Source organism: Neofelis nebulosa, chromosome 4, assembly GCF_028018385.1.
Source record: "Neofelis nebulosa isolate mNeoNeb1 chromosome 4, mNeoNeb1.pri, whole genome shotgun sequence".
Lineage (NCBI taxonomy): Eukaryota > Metazoa > Chordata > Mammalia > Carnivora > Felidae > Neofelis > Neofelis nebulosa.
This window is the reverse complement of record NC_080785.1, coordinates 93,426,529-93,452,700: the sequence shown is the minus strand read 5'-3', so window position 1 is coordinate 93,452,700 and position 26,172 is coordinate 93,426,529. Positions and strand designations below refer to the sequence as shown.

General features: G+C 44.3%; 1 protein-coding gene across 21 annotated transcripts in view; it reads left to right on the top strand.

The window, feature by feature from the left end:
- Positions 1–26,172, top strand: part of NRCAM (neuronal cell adhesion molecule) — a 286,918-nt gene that overhangs the window by 49,225 nt on the left and 211,521 nt on the right. For all 21 annotated transcript variants that reach the window (XR_009260570.1, XM_058725394.1, XM_058725414.1 and 18 more), the window contains exon 2: positions 11,804–11,962. The gene's annotated coding sequence lies outside the window, so the exon portion shown is untranslated. The remainder of the gene's footprint in view (positions 1–11,803; positions 11,963–26,172) is intronic.

Here is a 26,172-nt window from a genome sequence, read left to right as displayed (position 1 = left end):
ATGGAGAGTGTAGAATCTAGGTTTCCTCCAGAAATCTGTGCATATTATTTTATATGGCAAGTTAAGATAAACCTACCCTTGTATTCACAATTTCTGTGATTTGTGAGGATTGTTTTTGCCTGGGGAAATTATGTTAAAAGTGATTTTCTCATCTTCACGGTCTCTCATAAGAGAGAGACTTAGAACATCGTGTGTGTGTGTGTGTGTGTGTGTGTGTGTGTGTGTGTGTGTGTGTCTAAGGCATTGTGCCCCCTTCCAGAAAATGCCCTGTTCCTGGACCCCTAGCTGGGTACGGGGACGAAGATGGGCTGATCTGGTCCTCAAACATGGCACCTGGAGACTGGCATAATGTGAGAGATGGTGTCAGAGGAGAAACGTGACTGAAGTGTGACCCAGACACGGATGTAAAGAGGCCCAAAGTGGGTGTCGGAAAGATGGCAAATCTGGGGAGGAAGCTTTGGAGGGGATCCCCAGGTTTTAGGAAGAGTGTAGCTGTCACAGGCTGTTAGGAGGAGGGAGCTGTGAAAGGCTGGTTTTGCGAGTAAGTTGCAAGTTGATCTTACCTTTTTCCCCCATAAAGGATGTAAACTATCTCATCCATTTCTACTGAGGCAAAAACAAGTCCAGTATCGCTTCACTTTAGCTGATGTGCTGATAGTGGTCAGGAGTCCGGAAGTCATACCTCAGCCCAGGTTACATTTCTTGCACTGCTCTGCACTTACCGACACTAGCCCTACTCCTGATTTCCTGCCCGGTGTTCACACACTCATCCCTGATGAAACGGGTTGCGTCTGTCGGAAAATCCTGGTGCTCTTCATTCTCCTTTTTCACCTGGCCAGGTGTTCCGCGTCCTGCCTCACCATGAGCTGCTCTCTGGACATGTCACACCAACCGTGTGTGACGTCCCCTGACCCAGAGGCTTCATTTCTCACATTTCATTTTGTGGTGCATCATGGAGGCCCGTGCGGGGTGGGGGTGGGGGTGGGGGGGCGGGGTGGGACAAGGGACTGGAAGGGCCATGTCGCTGACAGCCACAGTCCTGTCCCCACTGCCACACACCGTCATCTCAGGTAACTCAAGGAGACCATTTCTTCCTGAATGGTCCCATTTCTTTTTCTTCTAATCCCTTCGAGGGAGTGTTCAGCCTTGGAGAGTAATGAAACCCTATCCTCCATGGCCCCTTTCCAGCTGGGTGCAGTTCTAAAGTGCGCTCAAAGCCAATACTAATTATGCTCAAAGTTTCTTATTAATAACAGAGTAAAGACATATGTGAGTGAATATTGAATATTAATTTTCGCTAATGAAAGGCCTTAGCTATTTTATTATGGATGTGAAGCTATCTTGGTATCTATGGGTGGGGCATTGGCATAGAGCCTCAAATGTCAGGAGGGGATGCCGGTGCCCTCTGGCAGGAAGCTTCCAATTTTCTGGGACGGCTTTTCCCACATTCTTGCTAAAAGCCTGTGGGTAGCTCAGCGGCTTGGCAAATACAACAAAATCTCCTGGATTGGAGCTGCTCTCACCGAGAATCTGTGGTTGTGCCGTGGGCCATAACAGGTTCATTTTTACATTTCCCATGCTTAGCTTTTATTAGATAAATGTTTAAACTAGTTTGTGAATTTAGTTTAAATCCATTTAAGAGAATGTTGGGCTCATAGAAAGTTACCAGTTTCACGCATACGCATGATTTATGCTCTGCCTAGAGTCGTACCTAGTATACAGTAGGCTCTTAAAAGTTTGGTTAAGAAACTACTGAACGTTATTAAAGCCTCTGAGTTTCTTTGCTGGGTAGCACTTTAAAAAAAACAAGATTTGTTATTGTTTGCACTCGAACGTGACAAAATTAGGTCTCTAAAAAGATGCTTATCAATTTCGGACGAATCGCATCAATGTATCAATTTTTGCTTTTTGCATTTGTAAAGTATAATGAATCACTTTTTTTTTTTTTACTTTTTTAATTGAAGTGTGTAACATACAGTGTTATATTAGTTTCGGGTGTACAAGATAATGATTCGACAATTCTGTACATTACTCAGCGCTCACCACGATAAGTGCTGTCTTCGTCCCCAGTATATAATTAGAGCAATCGCTCTTGGCTTCACATTAAGAGCCTCACTCAAGACCAATTAAATCAGAATTCCAGATGTGGGTTTTGGGCGCTTGTGGGGGGCGGGGAGGGACTGTCTTAATTCTTTAACAGTTTTATTGAGGTGTAATTAACATACAACAAGCTGCATCCATTTAAAATGGACAGTCCGAGGAGTTTTGACTTACATATTCCCCTGTGCATCCATCACCTTAATCAAGACAACCACGGCACTGTCTGTGGATTCCCAAGAACCAGCAGGGCTGAGAACGACCACCATAAAGGCTCAAAATCATGAGCTGCTTAAGGCACGTAACTTGTAGTGTCTTCTCATCTAACAGTTAATAATAACAGCATCAATGAGACTAGTTACTTACAATTTCCCAGTCTAGCCCATTGTCTCTTTTGAGACAAGATACAGTCGCATTAATAAGACAGTGAGAAACATTATTATTTTTTTATGTTGGGCTAACAGTGTTTCCCTCAAACTCTCTTTCTGCCCCGGAAGGACGGTCTCCACACATAGCCTGGGGTTGGGGACCGTTTGTCCATGGGTCCTGCTCTGATACGTTCATTGGAAAAGGCAAGCTTTTCCTAGTAATCTGAGCTAGCGTGATGGAGCAGACTACTCCTTGCCGAGCCACAGATGTACAGCAAGGGGCGGGGGCAGGGCTGTGAAGGAGCCAGGGGGAACCGGCTCTCTAAGGCACGGGGAATGTGTGCCGGCTCTCTAAGGCACCGGGACTGCAGTCAGGGGATCACAGATCCCAGTGAGGCAGATGGAACTTTGTAATCGACTAATGCTCTGTGAATCAACTGGGTAAGAACTCTGCTGACTGCTGTTCAGCCAGTGCTAGTAAAATGATACATGTTTAGAAAGTGATGTAAAAAAAAAAAAAAAAAAAAACCAAACAGCCAAATGGAATAGTATTAATGGCCAAAACTAGGAAATTGATTAAATGAATATGACTTATTTATATGGTAGACTATTACCCAGACACCAAAATTGATCTTGTATGATATTTAATGACTTGGGGAAATGTTCATCTTGTTAGGTGGGTACAGCAGGTTACTAAATCAGTGCATAATGTATTACACTACTTCTGTATTGAAAAATGTATACACAGACACACATACATACAGACAAAAACAACACTCATAAGGCATAAAGGCCAGTTTTTATTTTTTTAATGTTTGTTTGTTTGTTTATTTATTTATTTTGAGAAAGAGCGTGAGCAGGGGAGGGGCAGAGAGAGAGGAAGACACAGAGTCTGAAGCATCTCCAGGCTCCGAGCTGTCAGCACAGAGTCTGACTTGGGACTCGAACTCATGAACCTGCAAGATCATGACCTGAGCCAAAGTCGGATACTCAACCGACTGAGCCACCCAGGTGTCCTGACAATTTTTATTTCTGGTGGTGGAATACAACATACCATTTTAATTTTTTTCCTTTAATTTTCTTGTACTTTCCATATGTCGAAAAGCGAAACCACCTTAATAAATGCCGCTAAAAATCAGCTGTCAAAGTTTCCCCCAGATAAAAATCAAATACTGCCTAAAACAATCCAGTTAAAATGAAGTACAAAAATAAAAATCATTAGCATTCCTGCTTCGAACTCCTGTGCGTTACCCTGTAGGCACCCGCTAAGTGCTTCTTGAGCAATCTGAATAATGACAGGAGCAACACAAAATAAATAAACCCCCTGCTCAAGTTGGAACTCGCTCAGTTGCTTTTCAGAGTCATCAAAGCAGATTTGTTTTGTATGTTCCATTAAATTCAAGTTCGAGGTTGCAAAGCATTTGTGTTACTGTTGAAGGGTGTTGGCATTTCATTTCGTTTTGACTTGACTCCAACTGTTATTTAGCAAGAGGACTGGGCGATATGCAAATAAGCGGGTTTCTGCCCAAGGGCTGTGGCATCGGTTCTTGAAAACTGATTTCGAAGGAGTGTTCTCTCCGACGTGGGGGAAGACCTGACATGGGTCCGCGCACCCCTCGTGTTGAGGTTGAGTGGCTGAAGTACAGCAGGGACTCCCCGAGGCCCCGTGCGCATCCCTTGCACCAGACTCTCTGCACGGCGCCTGCGCTCTGGCCACCGCTCTGGCCACCGGCGGTTCGCCGCCATCTTGGTCTCCCTTATTCATCCCTCTGTCCTCATGGTGCACAAACGTGCTCACTGCTCCGCTGCTCCCTAGAGTTCCGATTCAGGGAGGTGGGCCGTGTTTACGGCCCATCCCAGCCAGAGGTGCTTTTTCCCACCTCCAGACTCCCCTGCACGTTGTTGGCACTTCACAGCATGTGTGTCAGTCACACGCTTCACGCGCTGTGAGGCCAGACACGTTCCTCTCTTTGACCCATTTCTCCCTTGGCCTCTGAATTCGCGGGAGCACAGCAGGCCTTATGGGGACTGATTTCTAAGACCTCGGGGCATCTCTCAATCCAAGAATATGGAAAGTTTGTAAGGTGCTTGGCTTTTCCCGTGGGGGATACTTCCACTAAGCGTGCTGTGGCCTTATTTTTATTTTTTATTTTTTTTGGCATATATGGATCTTCCTCCACTTACAGTGGGGTTCCGTCCTGATGAACCCGTCGCAAATTGAGAATATCCTAAGTCTAAAATGCATCTAATACACCTGATCTCCCAAACAGCACAGTTTAGCCTGTAGCCTACCTTGCGTGTGCTCAGAACACTTACATCAGCTGATAGTAAAATCATCTAACACACAGCCTGTTTGGTGATCGGGTGGTGAATATCTCATGTAATTTAGTGAGTACGGTACTTAAAGTGACCAACAGAATGGGCATGTGGGTACAGAATGGTTACAAGCGTGGGGCTTGTTGACTCTGGTGATCCCACGGCCCACAGAGCTGCTACACGCTGCCCGGCATCGCGAGAGGAGCGTCCCATGTATTGCTAGCCCAGGAAAAGATCCAGATTCAAAATTTGAAGTTCAGTTTCTACTGAACGCATATTGCTTTCATACCATCGTAAAATCAAAAAATGGTACGTTGAAGCATCGTAAGTCACGGACTGTCTGCCCTCATGTCTGAAGTTAACTGGCTTTCCAACATTAACTGAGGTTTTATGTCTCGGCTAGTGTCTTCCCCTCCTCACACAGTTTTTGTGTATTTGTTTGCTTGTTCAATGACATCAGCAGAAATAGAAGAGGGATGCCATAGCACAGAGTTAGGCAGACCGCATTCAAATCCCATGTTAGGATAATCCCAGGTTAGGCAGACCGCATGTCAAATCCTCCGACATGGACAAGCTCTCTGACTTCGGGATGCATCACTGGACTTTTCTGTGCCTCAGTGTGCCCACGTAGAAAATCTGTACAATAATGGCCACATTGTGGGATTATTGTAGGATTAACAAGTTTGTGTAGGAACCTCTTAGCCCCTCCTGTGGGCCATGAAAGTTTCTCACTGAATACTGGAGCGCACATCCTTTCTTCCTGGCTCCCTCCTTTCAAACCTGAAATCAGGCTCAGAATAAGGAAACTGCACTGAGGTGTGAGTACGGAGCAGCTAGCGAGTTTGCGTGTTTCAAACTGGTGTCCCGGCAAACTGCTAAGTCACATCCCATGAGCCTCCCAGGCGGTCACTGTAAAATCACCAACCACACACATGAGGCCGTGAATGCCAAGGGTCTCTTCTCTCTGCTTTGCTTAACCAACGTGATCTGTCCAAAGACTTTAAAATAATAGAAAATATACATCGCAGGCATGAAAGTGGCGAATGGTATTCACGGGTTGGCAGTTCTCTGTCCCATTGGGTGACTCTGGCCGGGCTGTGCCCGTGGCCACAGCAGAGGGAAAGGGAAGCGCCACGTTTCCTTCTTTTCTTGGAACTGCCATCTTTTTCTCGTCTCCCATGCCAGTGTCTTCTCACAGGACTCACAAGAGAAGAAAAGTCTCACTGTTCTGGAAACGCTAGAAAACGTTCCAAAACTTTCTCAGCGTCCTTCCTAGCAACAGATCCAGTGACTTCCTCCACATTTCTTCCGGGTGGCACTGCTCTCTTGGTGTTTATTACTCTTTGCCACCCACTAGCCATGCGACGCTGGCCATGAGTTCTCATTCTGTGCCTCGTTCTCATTTTTCCCTCCTATTAGGTGGGACATTAAAATGCCCACCTCGGAAAGTTGTTATTGAATATATGGATCAAATACATGCCCAAAGTACCCAGTATGGAATAAGCTTTCAATGTATGTTGGTGGGTAGTCATTCGATCCTGGTGAACAATGAATGCACCTGTGGGGTTGTGCGAGTAACATAGACTAGCAATTCCAAAGCTCGTCTCTGTGAAGTCCTGGCTTTGCTGCTCACTAGCTGTAATGAATTATCGATAACTTGCCCAACTTTGCTCAACCTTTATTTTTATCCATAAGATGGCAAGAAAAATACCTATTTTCAGTGTCAAGTTAGATTACTTTTGTGAAAAATAAACCACAAAATGCCATACGACCCAAGATGGTATTATTATCTCTCATCTCTGCCTGTCTTTGAGCAGAAGCTGCTTAGTTGTCTTTGTGTTTCTTGTGGCTCACAGGGCAGTACCTTGACCCCAGTGGATCAGATGGTAATTGTTGAAAGAACAGTGTCACAATTCGACACAGCTGAGAAAAAAGAAGCAAGGCAAGAAGGCCTCTGTGTCTTCAACAGAGATGGCGGGAAATCTACACACACACTCGTGTGTTTGCTTTGTAGACAGGCCCAAGGAGCCCTCCCCTTGAAGATTTCCAGTCTTATTTACACAGTCAGTCCTGGGACGACCAGGGGTACCCAGGTAGAGGACGGGTTGGGTTGTTCCAGGAGGGCACACTGACCACCATGAGAGACTGGAGCTTGACAGTCTGACCATAAGGGTGCAGACAGAAAAACTAAGAAAAGCAGACACAAGAACTTAAAAAGCTCTTCGGTGTGGGGCTTTTTACTCTAAGGAGAGATCCCATGAGGCTTCCTGAAAGCTAAATTAGACAAAGCAGTTGAGATCTTTGGAGAACAATTTCACTTTGGCAGGGGTATACCAGATGACCTAAAATGACAGACTCTGCTAATTTCCATGATTGCCTCTGGGAAGGATGAAACTAACGTGGCTCTGGTTTTGCAATATGTTTCTCAAACATAACTTCTTGGTCTGCTGCACAGGTAATTATTCTAACTACAAAGTTCATGTTGCCAGTTATCGCAACTATGGCCTAATTTTCTCTAATGATGCTGAAATCTAATCCTTCTGGGTTTTGCGGTTTTTTACCAAGGAAATGGTAAAACCTTTATCCAGCAGATGAATTGCGTGGTCCCGTCAGTTTACATAGCTATTTATATCTTACAGATGATTTGCAGTCAATTTGGAGAATTGGGAATTATTAATTTTAAGTAATGACCTCAACGCTAAACTACATTCATTTTTATTTCTTTTTTTTTTTTTTTAATTTTTTTTTTCCAACGTTTTTAATTTATTTTTGGGACAGAGAGAGACAGAGCATGAACAGGGGAGGGGCAGAGAGAGAGGGAGACACAGAATTGGAAACAGGCTCCAGGCTCTGAGCCATCAGCCCAGAGCCTGACGCGGGGCTCGAACTCACGGACCGCGAGATCGTGACCTGGCTGAAGTCGGACGCTTAACCGACTGCGCCACCCAGGCGCCCCTCATTTTTATTTCTTGACCAGTCTGGTTTTTGCTGTTTTCCATACCACTATTTGCTCTGTGAAGTAGTGTCTTATTCAGTGTTCTTATCATAGCATGAACATCATTCTGGATGGCATGCTTGTCTAATTTGTAGGCGGCATGAAGGTGAAAGGCAGAACAAATATTTTGGAGGGGTGGAATTGAGAGGTCGTGAATTTTTGGCAAGCTGGAATAATGAGCTCCATTTTTAAAGGTGCAATATTTTTTTTTTAATTTTTTTTTTTTTTTTTAACGTTTATTTATTTTTGAGACAGAGAGAGAGACAGAGCATGAACGGGGGAGGAGCAGAGAGAGAGGGAGACACAGAATCGGAAGCAGGCTCCAGGCTCTGGGCCATCAGCCCAGAGCCCGACGCGGGGCTCGAACTCACGGACCGCGAGATCGTGACCTGGCTGAAGTCGGACGCTTAACTGACTGCGCCACCCAGGCGCCCCTAAAGGTGCAATATTAATGGGGTAAAAATAAAGCCTTTAGTTGGTCCTAACAACAATACCTACAGAACGATAAGGGAGATCTTCATTGTCAAGCTGATAAACAGCCGTAAGAACGGCCGGGAAATGAGGTGCTATAATTTTATTCCATACGTACTGCCCATTTGGACTTGTGGAGAACAGAGACTCAGGGCGCCCTAAGGAGCAGGGACTTGCCACCCAGCTCCCCTGCCTGGGTCTGGAAAGGGGGAAGCTGTCAGGGTCAGGCAACTTCAGGGATGACTCTTCTCTCTCCCGGTTTCTCTTTTGGCCTTTCTGCTTACCTTTGCATATTCGGGAGGTCCTCCTCTGACACCTGATGTCCACTCCAAATCCCAGAGAGAGCTAGTTTGATGGACTTGGCTGATCATCGTCTCCCTTCTGGGGCGAGACCCTTGCACAGAGCCACCTCATGGGCCCTCCGCCAGCCTCTGTGGGATACTCAGGGGTATCCAGTCAGCGGCCGCCTTGCTAAAACCACAACTTATCCCTGCTTTTCAGAACAGCGGGCTGTGGTTGGGCAGTTGACATCAGAATGCAAATCTGGATATGTCTCCAAAGGCCAGCATTGAGACCAATGAGTGAAAGCTACAGGAAGCAAGGTTCGTCTCCATATGGAGTCCCTTAAAATGGATCGGGCCATAGGCAGATGGGTGGTTGGATACAGTGACCATCGAGGCCCCCTCCAATTCCCAAAATTTTGTGCTTGTATTTTGACCATCATTCTTTCATGTCTTCCCAGACGTGTCTAATGAAAATCCTCTTTTTGCATTGTCATTAAACTTAAGGTAATTCTGCCACCGTACAATTGGAATATGCCTGAGGTGTCAGAAACAGTAGTATTTTTGCCTCAGCCTCTTAAATTAAATATTTAAACGTTCGGTAACGTTTCGGTGAATTGTAAATGGTCGTCCAGATACCCCTCGGGTAGGCTTTTAAACTCATATTCGTGAGGGCCTGAGGCGGTTAGGGCAGATTTCAGTGGTGACTCTTCAGATAGTTGCCCAAGCTGACGTCCCTCAAAATAGTGTCATTAAATCTTCGGGAGTGTGTGCACGCGCACGTATGGTATAGTCGTGTGTGTGTGTGGGTCTGCGTAGATATGTGTGTGTGTGTGGTGTGGTGGGTGTGTGTGTGTGTGTGTGTGTGTGTGTGTGTGTGTGTGTTGTGCAGGGAGAATGGAAATGCTTCCGTACCATGTTACTCCTGGCGGAAACAGCGGAAGTAGGATTTCATCAGAGGAGCTCTGCTGCCACCAGGAAGCCCGCGGGATGCTTCTGGAGCCACTGCCCAGGGTGCGACTGCGCATGCGCGGGGGGCAAGCGCCGCCTAAGTAGACCCAGAGCCGAGGAGCCGCTCCTCTGGCTTGCGGGTCACTGTGTTCCCCGCCCGCCGGCCCACGGTTAGGAGAGAGACTAGCTTTGTGAACTCTCGACTTCCTCCATCCTGGGGCTGAGCCTGACCTCGCTGGGCTTCAATTGCCTCACTTAGAAATTATAAATAAACTGTTCCGGTCCCAGTAGTGAGGTCTGAGAAGTTTGTTTGGATGAAAGCACTTCTTAGAAGCACGATGTCCAGCTCATATGAAGGACTGTAACTTAGTGAGTAGGATTAGCTTTGATCTCTATTGTTCTGTAAGGAGTGGGAGCCCAGAGAACCCGTGGCCTTGATCCCCGGTCAAGCATGTGACTGCATGTCTCCCCGTCATACGGCCCGGCCTGGGAGAGATTGAGTCCAGCCCCAGCTCAGGATCCAACTTTACCTCCCCTAAAGACTTGATTCTGTCCTAGTGGTGTTCTTTTGCTTGGACCCTACCTACATCAGCATATTTCTCAGGGCATCAGTCCCTTCTTCTTGAAAATTGGGCAACGATGTGATTTTATAGGGTCTTAAACTTTGGATACTATTAATTTAAATTATTTGTTTCATTTTATTTTTTAATGCTTATTTATTTATTTTGGGAGAGAGAGAGAGAGAGAGAGAGAGAGAGAGAGCGAGCAGGGAGGGGTAGAGAAAGAATCCCAAGCAGGCTCTGCAGTGTCAGTGCAGAGCCCCTATGCCGGACCCGACCCCACAAACTGGGAGACCATGACCTGAGCTGAAATGCAGTCAGACACTTAACTGACTGAGCTACCCAGACACCCCTGAATTATATTTGTTTTAAAACAAACTTGAGGGGCACATGGGTGGTTCAGTCGGTGGTTCAGGTCAAGACTTGACCGTCTCTGAGTTCGAGCCCCACATCGGGCTCTGTGCTGACAGCTCAGAGCCTGGAGGCTGCTTCAGGCTCTTTCTCTCTGCCCCTCCCCTACTCACACACTCTCTCTCTCTCTCTCTCAAAAATTAATAAACATTAAAAATAATGTTTCAAGCAAACTTGAATTATCAGGTGCAAACCATGAGGGCGAGGCAGAATGTCAGAGCTAGATGAGCCGTCTTCTCAGACTTTGTCTCTTTGGAAAAAATGCCTGTGCTCGGGCTCCATCCCACCTGAGATTCTGATTTCATGTCGAAGATTTATTTGGCCTGGATGAGGCAAGCCAGAGATACTTTCTACAAGCTCTCCGAGTATCGTTAAAAGTGCCTGCAGGGTAGAGAAGCACTTAGCAAGCCCAAGGTCAGACCATTAGTGCTGGGAGCAGATGTAGCGCTCTTGGCTTCTGCTCTCCTCCTTACACACTGACCCCCAAGTTCTGGTTTAAAGAGGTCTTCTGAATGCTCCCTTCTGCGATTTTTACCCTTTCTCATAAAAGTGAGGCATTAAACAAACACAGTAGTCGAGTACTTCTGTTAGTTGGTTTCCGATTAACGAAGGCTTCATTATGTGTAGCTCCACCTTAACCTTACACTTGTTTTCTTAGTGTGTTTAGCAACTCTCTTTATTCCCAGATGCCTTCTTTTCTTACCGCCTTCAAAGCCACCTCTAAAATGTAATTGCATTGCTGAGTTCTTCTCTGACATTGTCAACCTTGATCAAATACTTCGTTCTTCATTGTTTGTTCTTTTCTGTCGGTGTTAGATTCTTCCCGGCCACAGCCTGTGTGTCGATGTGATTATAAAGTACATGGTGTTCTCATGAAGTTTAAGAATAGAATAAGATCAAGTGCCTTTCCCCCCTCCCCCTAATTTGTGTGCACAGTTGTTTCCTGCTGTTTAGGGGTCACTCGGGCTTTCATCCTACACTAAGATGTAATTGGAATTATGTTACCTGTTTTCATTGCCTGTTGCCATTAAATTGCTTAAAGTCTTAAGACATTGATGGTCTTAAGTGCAGAACAGTGTGGTTAAAATGAATCACGGAATTTAAGATGTATTAAGTTCCCCTTGTCGATGTTAAGGTGGTAGGTAGAGTGAAATATCAGCTTAATAGAATTAACTAACCCAAAACAATTTACAGTGTTCTATGTTTTTTCTTTTCTTTTCTTTTCTTTTCTTTTCTTTTCTTTTCTTTTCTTTTCTTTTCTTTTCTTTTCTTTTCTTTTCTTTTCTTTTCTTTTCTTTTCTTTTCTTTTCTTTTCTTTTCTTTTCTTTTCTTTTCTTTTCTTTTCTTTCTCAGGAATCCTTGTGGTGTTCTTCCTTAGCGCCCACTACCCCTGTTTGCTGAAGACTTTGGCCAAAGCTGCTCTCAGCTGTTGGCATCATCCTGAGGAAAGGACAGCTTTCACACATCAGGGAAACTTTCAGGAGACTGTGGGCCCCAGTGGATCTTCTGAAGGTGAGAGTTAATCAGTCCTCTCTTTGTCTTTAGAAATCTAAATTAGCTGTTCTGTCTTCCAAAATCTACTTCTTGGAAAAGAGTGAATAAGAGACCAGGTTATTGAAACCTCTCTGCATAGAATTGAGAGTTTTTCTTTTTCAGGAGACTTTTTCAGTAGTTACGAAGGAAATCACTTGGTTATTTTGACAGAACAGGAATTTATTTGATGTTGTGGCTCTGATCTAAGAAGACTTATTTGAACACACACACACACACACACACACACACACACACAAACACACACACACGCACACCTTGAGAAATCAATAACATTTCTCTTCTCAAAAGACTTTCTTACGTATTTAGTGTCTCTCAGAGCCTTCATAATAGCCTTACCTTACCTTTTAGGAATGTTTTAAGGACAAAACAAAACAACTTCAGTGAAAGCACTTTGTAAACCATGAAGATTTATTTGCATAAGTAAGAAAGACAATGACTATGTGGAATCCTCCAAAATACCCTTATATCCTCCAATCTGTTTTTCTTTATATAGTTTGATTCATTTTTAATATGGTTCCGTAAACTTTGCAAGGATCTCAAGGAGCAGAGGTGGTGAGTCCTTACCTTCAAGGAATATCTGTCATGTGCAAGAGACAGACACATGAATAGATAACCAATTCCAATATGATGAAAGTATATTGAGACTGCATTAAGGAGTGCAGCAGAAGCTGAGGCAGCCTGGGGCCAGAGACTGTGTGTGTAAAAAGCAGGCTGCTTACAGGAGGTAACCCCTGAAGTGGCCCTTGAAAGATGAATAGGAGTTGGCCTAGTGGAGTGGCCTAGGGTCTTGTAGACAGGAGCAGCGGGATGCGGGTGTGAAATCTGCATGCGGAATAATAAGTTGTTAGGGTTATTGAACCACAGGGTATGAAAGGTGTGTGTGTGTGTGTGTGTGTGTGTGTGTATGTGTGTAAGCACTGAGGGGTTTTAAGATGGCAGTCATTGGAGAGAGCCTGGGTGACTTAGTTGGTTAAGTGTCCGACATCAGCTCAGGTCATGATCTCGCCATTCATGGGTTCGAGCCCCACTTCGGGCTCCATGCTGACAGCTCAGAGCCTGGAGCCTGCTTCAGATTCTGTGTCTCCTTCTCCCTCTCTGTCCCTCTCTTGTTTGTGCACTGTCTTTCTCTCTCTCAACAATAAATAAACATCAAAAAAAAATCTTTTCAAAGATGGCATTCATTGGTATTTAAAATTTTTTAATGCTTATTTTTGAGAGAAAGAGACAGAGTGCAAGCAGGGGAGGGGCAGAGAGAGAGGGAGACACAGAATCTGAAGCAGGCTCCAGGCTCCGAGCTGTCAGCACAGAGCCCAGTGTGGGGCTCGAACCCACAGACCGCGAGATCAGGACCTGACCTGAAGTCAGCTGCTTGACTGAACCACCAGGTACCCCAGTCATTGGTATTTGAGGTATGTTGCCTTGGAGAGAGTGTAGGGACAGCTGAAGGTGAGCAAGATTGAAGAAAGGTTTGTTTTGCACTGACCTGGCAAAGATATGGGAGGGCTGACATTGGGGAGGAAGCAGTGAGGAATGGAGAGGAGGAGAGCTTTGAAAGAGCTAGACTGGGCTGGATTTGGTGATAGTTTGGGCCTTGGAAGTGAGAAATGTTAGGGCCTGGGATTCTCAGGTTTCTGACTCTGGTGACATTTTTAGGAATTTAGGGGAGGGAGGGAAGCAGACCTGTTCTTGGGGAGGAAAGGACTTTGAGGTATACATGGGACATGTAGATAGACATGGCCACTGGGCAGCTAGAAGTTACTAAGTGTGGTGGTTAGGGGAGGGTTCCAGGCTAGAAACATTGATTTGGGAGCTAGAGGCAATCGTTACAAATCTTTTGTGAACTATCAATTTGATTTGGTACTTAAGCTGTCAAAAGAAGTCGGACAGAAAATGGCAAACATCATAGATGTTTCCCTTAGATTTGGACTCTAACACACAAAACGAATGAGCAAAGAAACATAAAAAAGAAAGAGTCTCACAGATAGAGAGAATAAATTGGCGGTTGCCAGATGGGGGAATGTGGGGAGGTGGGTGACCTAGGGGAAGGGGATTAACAGGTACAGGCTTCCAGTTATAAAATAAATAGATCATGAAAATTACAGCATAAGGAATACAGCCAATAATATTGTGATAACGTTGTACGGTGAGAGATGGTAACACATGGATTTTGGTGAGCACCTCGTACTGTATGTAATTGCTGCATCACGATGTTGTACATCTGATGCCGGGAGAACGTTATATGTCCACCGTCCTTCAGCAAAAAAATTACTCATTTGGATACTTAACACACAACTCGCTGCATTCTCAATGTCCATTTCATTTTGACATTGCCTACCATTTCATTTGTATCTCTGCCTGTTGGTCTTCTTAGTGGAATAAATGGGGATTTTTTCCTAGGGACAAATGTGGGGGCTTTGTCAGTTTGATGAAAGGAAATCGAAACCAGTATTTAAAAAACAGTGAAAACTCCAAAATTTCGGATGCCTGGGTGGCTCAGTCGGTTAAGAGTCCGACTCCTGATTTCAGCTCAGGGCATGAGCTCACAGTTGGTGAGATCGAGCCTTGCATCAGGCTCTGCGCTGACAGAGTGGGTCTGCTTGGGATTCTCTCTCTCTCCCTCTGCCCCTACGCTGCTCATGCTCTCTCTCTCTCTCTCTCTCTCTCAAAATAAATAAAAAATAAACTTAAAAGAAACCCCTAAAATTTAGGAGTTACAAGCCAGTGCCATTCTCCACTTTAATTCGCAGTATTTACAGAAATTATCTAAGAAACAAGCTTTGCTTTTCAAAGTATGATTCTTTTTCTGTTGAAATCATGGTTTCTTGTCTGTTCCTTACTTTCATTGCTCTGTGCAGACTTGAGTATGGCTTATGGGGGACTGAGCAGGACTTTTCCCACATTCCTCAGGGTACATCAGGGTCCCTTCCTTTGGATTTTCCCAGCATCATCCAGAACGTCATTAAGTGAGCCTGTTATAACAGAGGCTGCACTGTTTCAGAGACGTCTCTCCGAGTCAGACGTTACTCAGAGCCTTCTTTGAGGCAATGGCATGGCTAAAAATTTTAAATTCAAATAATACTGACAATAGTACTATTTTGAGTGAATTTTATTTGATTACTGTGGCCTTGATTAGCTTACTGACTTTTTCCCTTAAGACCTGTTGGAAGATCACAAAATGCTCCCTTTTTACTATTTCTAGTCCGTTTCTCTACCGACTTTCCAGAAGCTTTAAAGAACAGCTGATCTATCACTTGCATTTTTACACATAAGGAAATGAATTTGAAGCAAAATTAAGCAGCTGACCTAATGCTAAGAGGCAGAGGCAGAGGCCTGGTCTGTTCACACTCAGGCTGCCCCTTCCACCGATTCATTTTTTTCCTCTTATTGCACGTCTTTATTGTAGTGTCAAGTTACCTAAATGTCTTAAAATAATAAGACTTGAACTGAGGAAATCCGTTCACATTGATGGCATTTGCCTTGGCTAATCGCTCTATATTCAACGAACAGATTTGGCTTTATTATTTTAGGCTCTGATTAAGGTTTTATTTTACTATTATTTTTTAATGTTTACCTACCTGTTTTGAAAGAGAGAGGGAGAGAGACCATGTGTGCACATGAGGGAGGGGCAGAGAGAGAGGGAGAGAGAATCCCAACCAGGGTCTACACTGCCAGCGCAGAGCCCGACTCGGGGCTCCGTCCCATGAACCGTGAGATCATAACCTGAGCTGAAATCAAGAGTCCAGATGCTTAACCTACTGAGCCCCAAGGTTTTATTTTTAATTTTTGTGATTTTAAAATTTTAACATGGCTTTTGTTTTTGTTTTCTCTAAGCTGGTTCCACTCCTGACATGAAGGATCAGTGTAGAATCAAAACCACCACCCATGTTTAAATTCTAGTTAAAAGAGGGGGTGCCTGGCTGGCTCAGTGGGTTAAGCATCCAAGTCCTGATCTCACGTTCATGAGTTCAAGCCCCACAATTGTGCTCCACGCTAAGAGTGAAGGCTTTTTTAAAAAAAAGAAAAAATTCTAGTTAAAAAAGGACAATCATCTCAACATCCGTTCATCACTTTTTCCCTACTAGGTACTTTTAGTAACAGGGGGTTAGGCATTTTCACACACAGTGCAAATACTGGCCGCCCAGCCCAGTTTCCTGAAACATCCTATTTCTTTCTCAGTTTTATTTCCTCCTTTTTAGAGAAAATGCAACTTTCATACCTAAAAAAAAAATAAAAGATGCTCATTAATTATTTTCAAACCAACTCTTTTCAGCCCGGGATAGTTCTGATTTGGTCAAATACATTGCAACGCCCAATGGGTTTTAGGTACAGAAAATGAATTTATGGAAACGCTGAGTTGGTGTAGCTTAGAATGAGGGCACGTGCATGCGAGTTGTAGCTGGTCTCAAGGACAAGGCATTGTTCTCTGAAATTCACAGAATGGTCAGTCATTGCTGTGAAAGCAGTGGGCTGTAAGTGGTCAGAGTGCGTGTACAGAACATGATTCACTCATCCCGAAAGCCACCAGTAACAAAAGAGTTTACACTCAATTATGTGCAGGACCCAAGAACTGAGCCTTCCTATTTTGGTCTTTTTTTTTTTTTTTTCCTGCCTCTTTCTACCTCTGCCTGTCTCTGTGTCTCTTTTTCTCTCTCCCTTGTATTCTCTGGGTGAAAGACACATACTAACACGATGTCTCCATAACGTGCAACCCTTGGCAGTTGGTGTTGCTGGAACCGGCAGTGGGAAAGGTCGATCACGGATATGGGAAGCTGGGGCACCGCCCCTCATTTGGGACGTGGGGGACAGTTGTAGGGAGACATTGACGGATTTGCCCTCTGCCTAGCTTGGCTGTCTTGGCAGAACGACAGCATGAACAGGGACGGACAGACATGGGAGCCACGGAAGACAGTAAGTGCAAGACGGTATGATGGTTAGGGAAGGGCGTGACGTCTTTTCACCACTGCTGTTTGGATTCGTGGTTGGGTCTTCTTCTGAACTCTGTTACTGTGGGCCAGGTACACAGTGCAACGGTATTGGCTGGCTGCTTTCTGCTCAGAACCCAGAGTGAGTGTTGCAAGCACTATCATGTAAAAATGAAGCACGGGATAGAGTTTCTGTGAGCTTTGGAGTTGGCACTTAGAAAAAGTAGTTCGACTTTGAAATGGTATTCGAGACCGCCCTGCCTCGCTTTACCCTGTGGCTACAGCACAGAATGGTGCTGGGGGCGGGGGGTGGTGAGGAAAGTTGGGAACAACTCCTATCAGAAAGCCGAAGTCAGAGGTGAGTTGCCAGGGTGACACTTGTGAGCGGGCCGTCTTCCAGCAGGCTCAAATTATATTTAACAGTAAAATGTGTTACCCTGTGCCCTTCTGTAGTGTGGGGTTTTAAAAAGAAAGGGGAGAGGAAATGCTGAGCCACCAACTTTGGATACTAAATTCAATCCTTCTACAGAGGTCATAGACTACATCAGCAATTTGTGGACCGTTTCGGTGGAGGACAATGACAACGGATTTCTAATCAGATGACGTTGCTACGTTTGAATTTTCACTCTCCACTGCCTTTTGTTGTTTGCACGCTTCGAAATTATTCTGGATTCAGGTTTATTATTAACTTTTTGAACTCCAGCTTCTGCACCGATATCTGGCTGCTCATGTCTCAACGAGAATGGTGACTGGAGACTTTATTTTCGCAGTCATCAATAGAATAGCCGGGCAGCATAATATGAATTAATGGCTCTTTGCATTTTCCCATAATATAAGCTGGATTCGTTATCCCCTGGGGATCTATTTCAAATTCATGCCCTGTTAAGCCATTTTTGCTTTCTAGCTTTTTAAAAGCTTCTGCACAACGGCTACCTAGATCACAATAAATAATACATAGTTTTGATTTGAAACTCTAAAAACATTTCTGACTGTTCTCATTATAAAATGGAAAATGAAACAGAACTTGCACTTCATGATCAATAGCATAAGTATTTGTGCTGTTTGTATGGTCTTTTTTAAGCAAGAACCATCCTAGGCAATTATGTCCTTTTAATATCATTTAGAAGGTAAAATCTGTGAGGAAAGATTGAAGATAAAAAAAAATTATTGAGGATGCACAACCACTAATTGGGTTTGTTTTTTTATCCCTTGTAACATCTTTCACTTGGAGGACATGTATATTAATGTTGACCAGGACTGTTCAAAATGGTGATTATCCACTTGGGTAATAATCGTGTTACTGATATTTCAGATTATTCTCTGCCCTTTCTGTGTCCCTTCTTTGCTAGCAAAGTTTCCATGTTTTGTTTAGAGTCATTTTAGTGTGTGTGTGTCACATGGAGACTGTGTCACAGCAAAGGGACAGAATAGAGGCAGATTCCTCATTTCCTACACATAAGCCGAAGCAGTATTTGTGGTTCTTTCCCCCGCCTTGATCTTTTATTATTATTATTATTATTATTATTATTATTTCTTTAGCATTAAAGCTATGTGATTTCTATCCCTTACAAACCCATAAATAGGTACACAGAACCATATCCTAAGTTGGGGATCAGAAAATAGTCATCGTAGGGGCACCTGAGTGGCTCAGTTAGTTAAGCATTTGACTTTGGCCCAGGTCATGATCTCACGGTTCATGTGTTCGAGCCCTGCATCGGGCTCCGTGCTGACAGTGCAGACAGAGCCTGCTTGAGATTCTCTCTCTCTCTCTCTCTCTCTCTCTCTCTCTCTGCCCCTCCGCAGCTTACTCTTGCTCTCTCTCAAAATAAATAAACTAAAAAAAAAAAAAAAGTCACTGTAGTTGAGCTGTGTGATGTGCCACCCAGGTCTCCTGCCCCCTTTAGGACAGAGACAATCTTTGCCCAACTTCTGGGAGTGTTGACAGGAGAGAGCTCAGGGCTGGGTCCCTCCTTGCTGGTTGTCCCCAGGCTTCAGCTACAGAGAGTTGCCTCCCTCAAGGTTATACCACCTGACCCAGGACGGCAGTGCACATTCAATGACTGGCCAGTTTGGGGACCCAAAGACCCTTGCCCCAATTCAGGACAACTCTGTAAGATGTGTAGGGTCGGTTGGGGCTTTTGTTGTGACTGCACCACAGCCCAGCTTCCCCCACTGCCTTGGTTCCTTTGCTCAGTCTCCCCTACATGCTGAACCCAAGAGCTGTCCCCCATAAAATCCCTGCATGGCAATCCCCATCACAGAGTCTAGCTCTAGGGAAGCTTGACCTCTGGCAGTCACCGTACATGTCCATGCCATGCATATGTATGTGTGGGTCTGTGATGATGCATCTTTATCTAGCCCTTCGAAAAGGTCAGAATCAAGAATCAAGATCTCGGACAGTCTAGCCCAGGTCCTTCTGTGAAGAATGCGGATGGCGACCCCTACCCCTTAGAGCTGTTGCCAGGATTTGACAGCAAAGTATTCAGTGCCCGGATACAGGAAATACTCATTCAATTATACCTTTATTGTAATCACCAGCAATTTCTGACCAATTGGCTCCAATACAGAATGCATTTTTATGTCATTTTTATTACAACATTTGCTTTGGTAGAGAATGGAGGTTAATGAAAGACGCATCACCTACAAATTGAAATAATTCTTCCACACTGTTAGTCCCCTTATAAAATGTGTGGAGAAATTGGGCTGCATTCCAGAGGGAACCTGAAATGACTAAAGAGATGGAAAGAAAGTTCTATGGGCAAAAGTGAAAGATCTGGAATTGTTTCAGATTGGGGGATTCGGGCATACATAATTCCCTTCTATCTTCAAGTTAATGGAGCTCTTTTTAGGGAAGACACTGGACATGTTTTATCTGCGTTCACAGAGGACAGAACAAGAGAAAATGGACCTAAAGGGGGAAGATAGTTGGGTTTGTATCAAGGGAATTCCTCTGCTCTTGGCCAATAAAGCATGGGAAGGAGCTGGTAGAATATACACTTAAAAAAAATCTTCAAAGAAAGAAAAGACAGCATTTAGTCTTGAGTCACTGAGACGCTTCCCTGAGTATTTATGGATCACTACCATGTATCCACAGTCATTTTCTTTTGTTTAAAGATTTTTTTTAAGTTTATTTATTTATCTTAGAGAGAGAGAGAGAGAGAGAGAGAGAGCAGGGAGTTGGGTAGAGAGAGCAACAGAGAGAGAGAATCCCAAGCAGGTTCCACACTGTCCTCACAGAGCCTGAGGAACTCATGAACAGTGTCATGACCTGAGCCAAAATCAAGTCAGACGCTTAACCTACTGAGCCACCCAGGCGCCTCCACATTCATTGTCTTTATAACTAAGATTTCTTATAGTATCTTTGAAAATGTCCATATACATTTAGTATGTGGCTTTGTGATAATGTAATAAACCTTTTTCATTGAATAGGTGTCTTTCCGTATGTTACAAAAATCTGATAGATGTTATGATAATTTTCAATCTTATATGTCATTTCTTTATATTCTCTGTAAAAATAAATTAAAGCCTACCACCCTGAGTAATTTATTTGTACCCAATTTAAGTTACCTTGAGACTCCGATCTTGGGAGGACACTGGTAAAATATTCATGAATGTTAAATCGCTATGAAGGGCTTTAGAAGAAACAGCAAGAAGTCTGGAGCTCTGGGGAAAAACTTTTTCAATCAATTAATTGCTCAGAGATAAGATTAAAGGGTGGATATGGGACTAGGTTTTTAAACTAAATGCTCTTTTAAGACCTCAGTGTCAGAACATAAGGGGAAGCCACTAAGAAGTTTCTAAGTTACTACTAAAAATATTGGATTTTGCATTTTCTCCTTGGCATGTCGTGTCAATACGAAGAGGCAGAGACAGGATAGTGGAGGTGAAAATAGCGCTTGGACCAGCAGCCAGAACGCCTGGCCTTGTTCTGCCACAGCTGCCAGATGATGTTCTTCTCCCCCAGAACTTTGTCTCCCTAGGTTTCCTTTGGCTTTCTATCTAGTTCCAGCATGCTATCATACATGCTTATCACACTATAGTACTTTCCTTCAAAAATAAGCCCAGCAGATCTGAGGGTTCGGCGCATGGGGTCCCATCGCACCTTGACCTAAAGGTGCTGTGCTATAATTCTTTAAAACAAAAGACAAAAAACAACAACAAAATATATGTATACATACATATATGTATGTATATATATATATGTAAATAGAAATTTTGTTTCAGTTTTCAGTGATTAAATAGATCCACTGTGGGGGCGCCTGGGTGGCTCAGTTAAACGTCTGACTTTTTTTTTTTTAATTTTTTTTTTTTAATGTTTATTTATTTTTGAGACAGAGAGAGACAGAGCACGAACGGGGGAGGGACAGAGAGAGAGGGAGACACAGAATCGGAAGCAGGCTCCAGGCTCTGAGCTGTCAGCCCAGAGCCCGACACGGGGCTCGAACTCATGGACCGTGAGATCGTGACCTGAGTTGAAGTCGGATGCTTAACCCACTGAGCCACCCAGGCGCCCCTGACTTGTTTTTTTTTTTTTTTTTTTTTTGAGAAAGACAGAGACATGGCGTGAGTTGGGGAGGGGCAGAGAGAGAGGGAGACACAGCATCCGAAGCAGGCTCCAGGCTCTGAGTGGTCAGCACAGAGCCTGATGCGGGGCTAGAACTCACAAACCATGAGATCATGACCTGAGCCAAAGTTGGACGCTTAACCGACTGAGCCACCCAGGCGTCCAGTTAAGTGTCTGACTTCAGCTCAGGTCATGATTTCATGGCTCATGAGTTTGAGCCCCTCATCGGGCTCTGTGCTGACCGCTCAGAGTCTGGAGCCCGTTTCGGATGCTGTGTTTCCTCTCTCTGCCCCTCCCCTGCTCATGCTCTGTCTCTCTCTCTCTCTCTCTCTCTCTCTCAAAAATAAAAAGAAATTAAAAAATAAAAATAAACATTAAAAAAATGGATCCACTGCTAGAAAACTGAGTTTTAAAGATATTCTTACTGGTTCCCATGTCTTCGGTATTCTCCCTGATAGAACTCATTAAAATACCCAGTTCTGGGGCACCTCGGTGGCTCAGTGGGTTAAGCGTCTGACTCTTGATCTCAGCTCAGGTCTTGATCTCAGGGATGTGAGTTCAAGACCTGGGATGGGCTCTGCACTGGGTGTGGGGCCTTTAAAAAAAAAAAATAAATTACCCAGTTTCATTCCTCCTGTTAGTGCCAAGCTAAAACTCTTCAGATGGCTCTCTGTCTCATAAGGAGAATGTGACAGTCCTTACCCTGGTATTCTGTGCCACCCTCCCCTCCACATCTGTCGAGGGGCATCAGTGTTCGAACACATGAGAATCCAGTACGACGCCTGATGCCTGACACCGTATGCCATCATGATGGACTCCTGCAGTGGAGTTCCCTCTCAGTTTTGCTCCACATTGTTGCTGTCCTGCTTCTAAGCTACCTTAAGCCATTCTCTTCCCCTTGAAACACACACTCCTTCTCCAAAACGCCTTTCTTGACTGTTCTAACCCGTATCAATCTCCAACCCGTCTCTGAAGTTCTCTGGTGCATCTGGGCATTTATACGAGCCTACATTACATTTTACCCAGTTAACATCGGTGCTGTGGAGACTGTGCGTGCACAGAGTGTTATTTTCGTCCCCTGGGGGGCATCAAGGTCACAGCAGTCACAGTGACCGCCCCCCACCGAGGGAAGTACACGTACCTGAATCGTCGTCCCCGATTGTAAATTTTCAATACAATATATGCATTGAGATAGGAGGGTAAATTTGTGAGGGGTGGGGAGTAAATTTCAGCAGCATGGGTGGAAATAAAGATAATCTGCTACTCCTACTACCTTAAACTTAAACACATTGAAGCTCAAAGCTTCAACTTGCTTAAGATCAGATGGCATAGGATTTAAGCTTAATTCCGCTTCTCTCTTTGGGTCGGTCCTTCAGTCATTTATCCTTCGTGATCTTCCTTTTAATAATGGTGATAATTCCGCCACCCTTTTGTTCTTCACAATTTACCAAGCGCTCTTGCATGTTATTTAATGTTAGCCTCACAATGACCCCTGAGGTAACTAGGGCAAGCTCATGTCTGTCAAACAAGAAAACTGAGCCCCGGGGACAGGCCTCCAAAATCTACTGTGGCCGCAGGCACTAAAACTCAAATCTTCTGGCTTCCATTTTCGTGTTTCACACACTAAAAGCATGGGCTACAGACCAGCAGCAAGGGCATCACCTGGGAGCTTGCTAAACATGCAGAAGTTCAGGCCCCATCCCAGACCTGCTCCCTCAGAATCTGCATTTTAACAAGATGCCTAGGGATTCCTATGTACTCTCAAGTTGAAGTGCTAGAACGTAAGCCTCTGAGGCGATAACATGAAAGGGTTTTATTTCTGTTCCTATTGTTGCTGTCAAATCTCCTCTGTCTAATCTCCCTTCCCTTGAAAGAGGTCTCTAGCAGATCTGATAGATTTTTAGTGACTTTCGGGCTTTAAAAGTTTAATACACTCTAGCCGGCTTTCAAAACCTCAGACTCCTATGGAAATGAAAGCTTTCTCCCCCTGCCCCCAGGCCAGCTGTGCCCTTCAACAACTTTTTTTTTTTTCCCTGTACATCCCCTGCTCCTAAGCCGAAGTACCACCTCTAAGCTCTGACACTTAGCGACATATCACGACGATGTTCATTTTTCGGAATAAGAAAGCTGTTTGCCCCACCGAGTCGTCACCAGACTTGGAAGTGAAAACCAAGCGCACATACCCCATATAAAATAACAAGGAAACTTCAGCCTCTATTCATTATATTTCACCAGGCCATTGCCCCCGGTGACACACAGTTGTCTTTGGCAAAAACGGGTGTTGGAGGAGTATGAGACTGTACTTCATTAAAAAGGCACATTTCTCAACCTCTTGTTCTTAATATTTATTTAAATTTCTCAATCTTCTCTGGTTAGAAAGCCAAGAGTTAGATCTTTTCACCCCGAGCCAAAATGACTGCCCTTGGATGTAGAAGACGGAACCCCATTAACGTTCCTGGGATGGTGTTCATTAGAATTCCTGGGGTTTCGTATCACCCAGTCCTGGCTCTGTGTTATATCAGGCTTGCACTCCTCGTCTTCCTCCCTGCATTCGGAGTTTCATTTTGGCTCTCTGGCCGCCTCCAGGTCTTGTTTGTTTTCACTTTAATGTGACAAGAAAAGGCAGCTTTTGTCTTTATTTCTGGTTAGCCGACTTCATAAATATTCATTAGCACGTTCCCTTTCCAGCTCCTGTTTTGTAATTTGTTATTTCTAAATGAAATCTAAAGTGAAACATAACTCCCAATTCTCACTTTAATACATTTGAGTTGTTAATCTTGACTTGGGAGGTGGTGAGCCAGACAAGAGTGACCTTTGAAGGCTGTTTTCTGGGGCTACGTCATTCTGAGAAGGCATGGTGTGTGTGTGGTGTGGTGTGGCTTGGGGTGAGTAAACGGGACAGGAATGGAAGGGATATTTCCAGATCATCCGCAGGTGGTATTATCTTCGCCTCACGAGCCGGGAACCAAAGCTTAGGAAAAGCTAGCAATCTGCTGCAGTTCACAAAGCTGTAAGCGAAGGAGCTGTCAAGATAGATGTCCTTGAAAAGCGGATGTTCCACAATGCTCTTCTGGTTTGTTCTGTGGACAGTGGTGCTGGGTACATCTGGAGCAATTACCTTTAGAAAGTCGATGCCGTTTCTATTTTGATATATTAAGTTGTTAAAAGAAAAATGTTACAAACCCAGACTTCTTGGGTGTGTGTGTGGAGCCTGGCTTTCCGCAGAATCCTGAGAGATTGACTCCATATTCCTTTACTGGCGAATTCTACCAGTCTCTACCATTACCTGTCTGTAAACAGCTTTCTCCCACCTTCAAGACAGCTTTGGGGAGGGAGATACAGGCTTCCAGTTATGGAAGGAATAAGTCATGGGAATGAAAGGCACAGCCTAGGGAATACAGTCAGTGCTGTTGTAAGAGCGATGTGTGAGGACAGATGGCAGCTAAGCTTGCGGCGAATAGAAGCATAATGTTTGCACTTGTCGAATCACTAAGTTGTGCACCTGAAACTAACGTAACATCGGGCGTCAGCTGTACTCAGAAAACTACATTATATATTCAGAACACAAAAACTCTGCAGAAATGCATTCTCTCCCCCCTCCTCTGGAAAACAAAACAGATGCAACTCCTGAGCGACCCTGCGGGCTGGGCACCAACTACGCAATTAGCAGTTTCCACACAGCCCCGTCACAGCCTCCCTTGCTTTCCTGAATGTCAGCAGGAAACTGGCACCCCCGTTGACGGACTGTTTTTCTAAACTTGCTAGTCAGGCAGCTAATCTCTTTGTACCGTGAGTCTGTCTCTTGATTGTTGCATAAAATTCCCTCTGTGTCTCTCATTCAGCCTGGGGGCTGTGCACAGAGGATCCCCTGCCCCCAGCCCGGGTACCCTCTTGCCTTGGGTACTGGTGGGATTGCCCTGAAGCCACATAAATTGGCCGAGGTGCGTATTCAGACCTGCCCAAAGCAACTCTGCACCAGCCTCTTAAAATTTTTGTGAAATTTAGAACACTGGCTGCCTCTGGATATAAAATGAGGGCCCTTTTTTGGAACCAGTAACACAGTTATCTGTTATCTACCAGGCAAGATGTAATTAGGCTTACCATGCAATTTGCCACGTGATTTAGGATATGTGTTTTTTTTTAAAGCCAAGGGCAAGAGTCTATTTACATAATGTTGGTTTTTTTCCTTTGAGTATAAAGTGAGATTCATCACAGATCATTTTAAAAAATGAAGAAAAAGTTTACACAGGTAAAATGATTATTAGCTTTTTGATGCATATTTCTTGTGATGCTTACACACATATATAGGTAGATACATGCAACATATTGAGCTTTTTGAAAAACATTTTAGGGGCGCCTGGGTGGCTCAGTCGGTTAAGCGTCCGACTTCGGCTCAGGTCATGATCTCACGGTCCGTGAGTTCGAGCCCCGCGTCGGGCTTGTGCTGACAGCTCAGAGCCTGGAGCCCGTTTCAGATTCTATGTCTCCCTCTCTCTCTGGCCCTCCCCCGTTCATGCTCTGTCTCTCTCTGTCTCAAAAATAAATAAATGTTAAAAAAAAATTAAAAAAAAAAGAAAAACATTTTAAATGGCATTAGTCCTTGGAGTGTTGATGTCAAGGCTTTTTCTCCTTTTCATTTCTTTTTATCTTGAGAATGGAATATTACATAGATACAAAAGAGA